This window comes from Octopus bimaculoides, chromosome 2, assembly GCF_001194135.2.
Source record: "Octopus bimaculoides isolate UCB-OBI-ISO-001 chromosome 2, ASM119413v2, whole genome shotgun sequence".
NCBI lineage: Eukaryota > Metazoa > Mollusca > Cephalopoda > Octopoda > Octopodidae > Octopus > Octopus bimaculoides.
In genome coordinates this window covers 61,592,993-61,600,892 of record NC_068982.1, presented here as the reverse complement: position 1 = coordinate 61,600,892, position 7,900 = coordinate 61,592,993, and positions in this window count along the sequence as shown.

Here is a 7,900-nt window from a genome sequence, read left to right as displayed (position 1 = left end):
ATATATATATATATATATATATATATATATATATATATATATATATATAAATATATCAATTAAGAACGTTAAATGCAGATGCTATTCAGATCTTTATACTTCCGACATATGCTTCATCATATATGCGGTAATCACATTCAGTTAAAATGGCTTATTGATGTGTTTTGTTTCTTGTTTTTCCCTCAGGAATAAATAATGTTTTCTTTGAAAGGAATAAATAATGTCTTCTTTGAAACATATGTCGGAAGTATAAAAATTTGAATAACACCTGCGTTTAACTCCATTAGGTTTATCCGTGGAAAGAAAAGCCTACTGAAAAGACCACGGTAACCTTGAGAAATAACATCATGCAAAAAGCTACTTTGAACATAATGCAAAATGGTGCATCAACATCTACTGCCCAATCTGATAGAATTCTGGCAGAACTGTCTAGCAACAGATCGCCAGCAATTGCTTCATCAGAAATTGCCATCCTAGCTCCTGCGAAAAGGGATTACTCTGCTATATATAATCAGGGCTGCGCAAAAAGTTATTTTGCATAAGCATTTGTTTAGCCAATTAGACAGATGAAATTTACATATGCTTAATAATGTTACGCAAAACAGTCTTCAGACTTTCCCTATTAATTTCATCGTCTTTTGAATTATGAACATATTTACATCATAAGGTTTTTTTCATTGTAAGGCTTTCTTTTTTAGTTGATTTTCACCTAGCAAGACTTATCGTAGATGGCGTAATAAGTCACACCTGGACAACGTGGGGTTATACTGCTTGAATTGTTTCCAGAATTTTTGCGCGCCGGAGCTGAGGCATTTTGAAAAGTAGCCACAATGTAATCGGTAGAACTATATGCAGTGTCTTGTTTCATGAAGACAATTCATGTATAGTTCTGCAAATTATATTGATTCTAGAATGCCTATGCTGATGAGAACACGGATGTTGTTACGTAAGTATAACGTTAATGTTCGAAACTGCAGTAGTCCATTGACAATTCTTTATTCTGTATATTTCTCATTTTGTCCTGTTCTGGCGTTTTGCGAAATTTTTCTGGAGAACATTATTTTTCACATGCAGGTAGATAGATAGATAGATATAGACAAGCAGACAGAAAGGTAGATAGATAGGTGTGTGTGTGTGTGTGTGTGTGTGTGTGTGTGTGCTACCACACATATGACTGGCCTCCATACAGTTTAGTTGCCACTTTCAACTTAGTAGATAATGGTGAACCTGATGGCATGGTAGAAGTCTTACCGAAAATGTCATGCACTGGCATTTAATGTAGAATCAAGTGTTGAAAAGAAAGCTTCTTAAGCACAGTTTGGTACACACAAACACACATGCATGCACATATACACACACAGACACGCACAGGAATAGGGATTCAAAGAAAAAACAGAACTCATAGTAACTCTCTGCTGGGTGTCTGGCAATCCAGAAGGCTGTAGGTGAGATTAGGATATTGTCCATGAAATGTTCTTTCGAGAACTGTAACTGTGGACCTATATGCATTTTTATACAGTTGTATGATGCAGTTTACAAAACAGCTGTCAACAAATGGAATAAGTATTTCATCTCTCACTTCTCTGAATTTTGGTTAATTAAGGTATGTGTGTGTGTGTGAATTTATATACATGTATGTGTGTGTGTATGTATTTATATTATGATTATATACATGCACGCACTAATATGAATGTTATGCAAGCAAACACACTCTATGCACACAGACATAAGCATGTATATTTAATAAAATGGGACATGAACCACAGAGAAATACTTTCTATACTAAGATTAAAATCACATCATCATCACTATCACCATCTCATTTATGAGATTCTCCTATTTCTACTCTATAACTAATTTTGCTGAGAGTCATAATTAAAAACAAAAATATTTCCATTGACTTTCTCTGAATGTGTTATATATATATATTCTTCCACACTTAGTAATTGTACTTATATGTTTTGTATTAAAGTATGACTATAATGTGTCATTTTAATACAGTTCTTTCAAGTTTTTTTCTCTGCTTCTAGGTATTCCTTTTTCATTGTATCATGAACTGTGTTTTAATAACATTGAAGTTATAGAGATGTTTCAAGTGCTCTACTGATATAAAAGATTTGCTATTTGAAATTAGTTTGATGATGTTGTCATTATTGTATTCTTGTCAGTTTTAAAAATGCTCTGTTTCTTAAACATAACCTAATTAATGCTCTCATCTAGTATTGTGTAGTGACTCAGTTTAAATAATCCAAGATGTTACAATTACAAAGTTTGCTTCTTTTTTTTTACTGAGAAATGACTCTATAGTTTATAAGAAAATATATTGCAGGTACGGCTGTGTGTAAGAAGCTTGCATCCCAACCACATGGTTCCAGTTTCAGTCTTTCTGTATGGCTCTTTGGGCAAGTGTTTTCTACTATAGCGGGCTGACCAAAGTTTTGTGAGTGGATTTGGAGGACAGAAATTGAAAGAGGCCTGTCGTATACATTCATACATATATACATACATACTGTTTATATGAGTGTGTTTGTGTTTGTCCCCCACCACTGCTTGACAGCTGGTATTGGCTTGTTTGCATCAATTTAACTTAGCAGTTCAGCAAAAGAGAGTGATAGAATAAGTACTGATTAAAATCATTTGTTTAAAATCCTTCAAGGTAGTGGCCCAGCATGGCCATAGTCTAGTGACTAACACATAAACAGAAAGATAAAAAGATAAGAAATATATCATCATCGTTTTTGTCATGGTTACTTTAGAACCTTATGTATGGCAAATATTGGATAAATGCACTACACATAATTTCACCATGCATTTTAATCCTATGTAATATCCACTTTTATGTTCATTTCTGTAAGATTTTATTTAATCCTTTCCTCTAAAGATTTTTCTGATTATTCTACTTAATATATACCAGCTATTTTCATTAAACATCTGTGCCAGTGTAGCTGGTCAACTTGTCACTGATAAATGACAAATTCTTTAATGTCTTTTTCCGACTTGAATGGGCTAGTTGCTTCTTGATCAATCTTCAACAGCATCCCTGATTATCATTATTAAATGTGAATGCAGTGATTTAGGTTTGATTCCTATGCATTGGGTTGGTGTTTGGGACTCTGCAACTAATCCTGTGACACATTGATAACTTTGATATCCAGTTATTTTTTCACCCCATTCCTCACATCCAATGGAACAATTCCAAGCTCATATTGCTACAATAACTAGAAATCCTCTATTACCTTGGTTTCAATGAAACAGATGTTACATGTCTTATACAATGCTCTGAAAGATTACATTTTATACTGAGAGAAGGTGGGAAGGAGTGAAATTCAGGGAATTTTTACTTCAGCTGCTAACAAAAGGGTTCTCTCTTGGAGTAAAGGATATATTGTATGATACCTGCATATGAAGTGTGGACTCATGAAAGTGAGGCATGGATCTTGAATGCAGAAAATTCATAAAAGCTTGAAAGAAATGAAATGAATATTCACTTTAGGTTAACAACAGAGCACAAATGGGTTAGACAAAAGCATGATATAAGAGGAATCAGATATAGTACACAAGAGAGAAGACTGTACTTTATGGGCATGTGAGGCATATGGAAGGTGTTAGTTGTATGAAGAAGTGTCAAATGCTCAAGGTGAATAAAACCTGTGAAAGAAGACCTCAGAAACATGAGGTGAAGTGGCAAAGGTTGTTCTCAGAATAGTGAACTTCATGAAGGAGATGCTAAAGGACCCTGAGTTTTAACATGCAGGTTTGTTCACTTGTGTAAGCATAGTAAATGGTGTTGGATTTTTTTCTTCTTTCCTGCCTGCATAATGAAGGATGACATAAAATTCATTCTTATTCAATATCTCCTACCATCACCCCTCTTCTATTGCTAACCGTTATTTACTCAACACTCATGTCACTCTTTATTGATATCTACTACTCCTTCTTACTATCACCCATCTCTATTTCTATCCATCTCCTATTTTCTCTTGCCATCACTCATCTTTATTTTTATCTTGCAATCCTTCACCCTCTCTATCAAGACTTCCTTTCCTACCATACAGCTTATGGTCCTTTTGTATTCAGTTTTCCTATCGACAACTAACATATAGCTGCCTATCACTGTTTCTACTTTTCTGACTCTCTACTCTTCATATTATGTTTCTACCATCATATTTCATATTTACTCTTCTTCAACCTCTCATCCTGGTTTCTCTTTCCCACCACTCTCTCTTCTGTTCAACCTTCTGGTCATGTTTGTCTTGATTGAACAGAACAGATAGGACTCTTCAGAGTAGGTTAGGATAAAGCTACCTTTCTAATGCTGGTATTATGATAAAATGTATCCACAACACCCTGTAAAGTGGTGGTTAGCCAACAAATAATAGTAACATTGGATCAAGAGAACTCTTTAGGCATGCTGAGGACATGACAACTCTCAACAACTAATAAACTGTCAAGTTGGTGGTGTTAGGAAGGATGCCAAGATACAGAAATCATGCTAAAAATGAAATGTACAAGCAAGTTGTGAACCTCAGATCATCCAGGAGGGCAGTAATTCCAAATAACAGCTAACTGATTCAATGACAACATGTTTCATCCATGCCAGCTTTGAAAGCAAGCACAGATATTTATTCATTTACTTGCTTCATTCATTTGATTGAGACCAGGCTGCAATACATCACACTCTGCTATTGTCATTATTTATCTTCTGCCATCACCCTCTCTTCTGTTCACCTTCTCTGTCATGTTGCTTTGAATGAATGCTGATTCTATCTGAGAATTATTAAATCGAAGTTATACTTGTCTATAGAATGTTCAGTTACTTAACATGCTAATTCAAAGAGTTCAGTCAATTGAACAACTGGATACCCAATATTGAAGCACACATATGGCCATATAACAATAGGCATGGGCATGACCATAAAGACACAAGCATGGCATTAAGGGGCAGGTTTGGGTTTACAGGTGCAGGCATAGGCATACAGGTACAGGCATAGCTCTATAGCTGGAGCTCTATAGCTGTATGGTTAAGAGCTTGTTTCTTAACCACACAACCATGTAGTTTTGGGTTCAATCAACTGTGTGGCACCTTAGGTAACTACTGTTTTCTATTATAGCCCCAGGCAAACCAAAGCTGTGCGAATGGATTTGCTTGGCAGCAACTGAAAGAAGCCCATTGGCAATATCAAGTTCTTGAGAAGACCTACTCACATCAGCAAAACTGAGTTTTAGAAGTGCTGTGTGTTCTACCCACACATAATAATAAAACTTTTCACATACTCTACCCCAACAAACCAAACTACATCTCTTCTCTTCCTCACATTTCTTCTTTTATGCACTATGCTTATCTCTCACTCCTCAATCCTATCTCACTGCCCTGCTCACTGTATCATTGCTATCCTGTAGTCCCCCAATCCCTCTATATACCAAGGTTCTCACCAATCACTGGATTCCCCACTCCACTTGCTTCTTTGGCAATACCCTGCTACTCATATTATGACCTTTGTGACCTGAGGATATGCCTGGCACTTGCTACTATCTATATTTCTCTTCCTTTAATATCTATCCCATTCATGTTCTGATCTCCATTCCTTGTATGCCCTGGCACTTCGCCACCATCTCTCTCCTGCTGTCTTCCACTCTCTTTCTCTGGCTCTTCCCTTTAGCTGAGTAATAATGTATCTCCTTTACAGCAGCACACCTGTTTCTGTCCTCATTTTTGATCACACTCTCTCTGGCTGGGTAACCATGTACCTCCTCTACAAAAAGACAACTGTTTCTGTCTCTCTGTTACACTATAACCTTTCATCATTTGACACAAAATTACTCCTTCCAATGTCCCCTCCCCTTTTAAAGGATCTTTGTCTTGCAAGTTACTTGGTAACACTGCCAGTGCTGGTGCCATGTAAAAAAGCATCCAGTCCACACTGTAAAGTGGTTGGCATTTGGAAGGTCATCCAACTGTAAAAACCTTGCCAAAACTGACCTCGCCTGTGCTAGTGCCACGTAAAAAGCATAATCCACACTGCAGCTGTAAAAATTGGGCCAAAACAGACACAGAAGTCTGGTGCAGTCTTCTGCCTGGCCACCTTCTGTCAGATCATCCAACCCATGCCAGCATGGAAGGTGGACATTAAATGATGATGATACATATATGTATCTTCACATATCAACCTAGATATAAATATGTATGTGTGTGTGTATCTATATGCTTGCATATGTTTGTGTGAGTGATTTTGTGGTTTCCCATGTCTTCACATGTGGTCACTGATCTTAAACAATGGCCTTGCTGTTCACACAGAGCATGCCATTTATTCATAGTCCACTGCAAAAGCATATTTTGGTTTCTTGACATGTGTGATCTTTGTAAAGAAAAGACTTATTCATATCGTGTTATTTGCTTCCAGTTCTTCATGTCACCACATCTGGGCTGTTTGTTGTTTTTATGGACTGGGAAATTATTACCTAATTTGGAGACAGGCATGAGTTGGCATCAGGAAGAATATCTGGCTGGAACAAACTCCACCTTAATGTACTCATCTGATCCATTGCAAGTATGGAAAAATAGGCATTAAGACTATGATGATGGTGGCAGTTCTTTGTGTTTAGAGATCATAAGAGCAGCAAGCCCTCATGTGGCTAAGTAAACTGATCCTTGAATGACAGGCTGTGGCACACTTGGGGTAAATATGTAGGCTGTGGTTAGATAGGGGTCATGACAATGACTCTTTCCTTCTTTGGTGTTTCTTATCTGCTGCAATTGCTCTTGCTTTAGTAAAGTTGTTTGCGGCAATGTGGATGCAGTCTCACCACACCTCCCTCTGTAGTTTGACTCCCTTTCAACCTGTAGGGTCTCGTCTTGCCTGGGTGAGCTGGCATTTCAATTGGTCTTTGAAATGCTTTCTGAGTCTCATCTGTAACTTTTTCCCTTCTTACACTTGCTGTAGAATGCAACCTTCTGCATTCTGGATTTGTCTGTGTATGAGATTATGGCCTGTCCATGTAACCTGCCTGAGTAGCAGCATGTCTTCAGTGTTTGGGCTATGGGCCTGCTAGAGGTATTTGTTGTTGGTGATGTGTCCCTTCCATTAGGTGTCCATGATGGAGGGAAGACACTTTTGCTGGAAGCATTCCTGCTGCTTAACCTGCTTCCTGTAAAACACCCAAATTTCTGATTCATAAAGAAGAGTAGTGATGACAACTGCCTTATAGATTTTCATCTTGGTGGACAGGTGCAGTACACAATTCTGCTATACATGCTTCTGCAGACATCCAAAGGAAGTGTTGGCTTTGGCAATGCAGTTGTCAACATCCATTTTACAGTTGCATCAGTAGAAATGATGCTCCTTGGATAGGTGAAGTGGTTGACTGTGTTGAAGGGGTGTCCTTCGATGCTAATATATTTGGACCTTCTGACCTTCTTCAGTTGTTAGTCGTTTTGCTAGGGTCACAATTTCAAACCAGATCTTTTTTTTTTTAACTCCATTGTTGTTTCTATATTACTATTCTAGGGATATTCTCCTAGATGTGATGTTACAAGCTCATCCTGCTTGAGCCAGAGTATATATATAGAGAAACTGACTGTCATTAGGATAGGGTTCATGTCACTAACTATATTATTACATCTAACCAACACATAATCACTGACCAATATCTCGTGGGACAATTAGGTAATAGAAATTAGGACCGTTAAATCTAACATTTTAATATTTTGAAATTTCTTTTTTATGGCTATAGCTTCCATGTTCTTGTTTTAATTAAAAACTCCCATATGGTATTCATTTCTATGCTCTACCCACTGAAGAGGGTCACTAATCTTGTAGGGTAATTCTCCACACACATGCGTGTGTGAATGCATATATATATGCATGTGTGAATACAAACCCTATATATATATATATATATA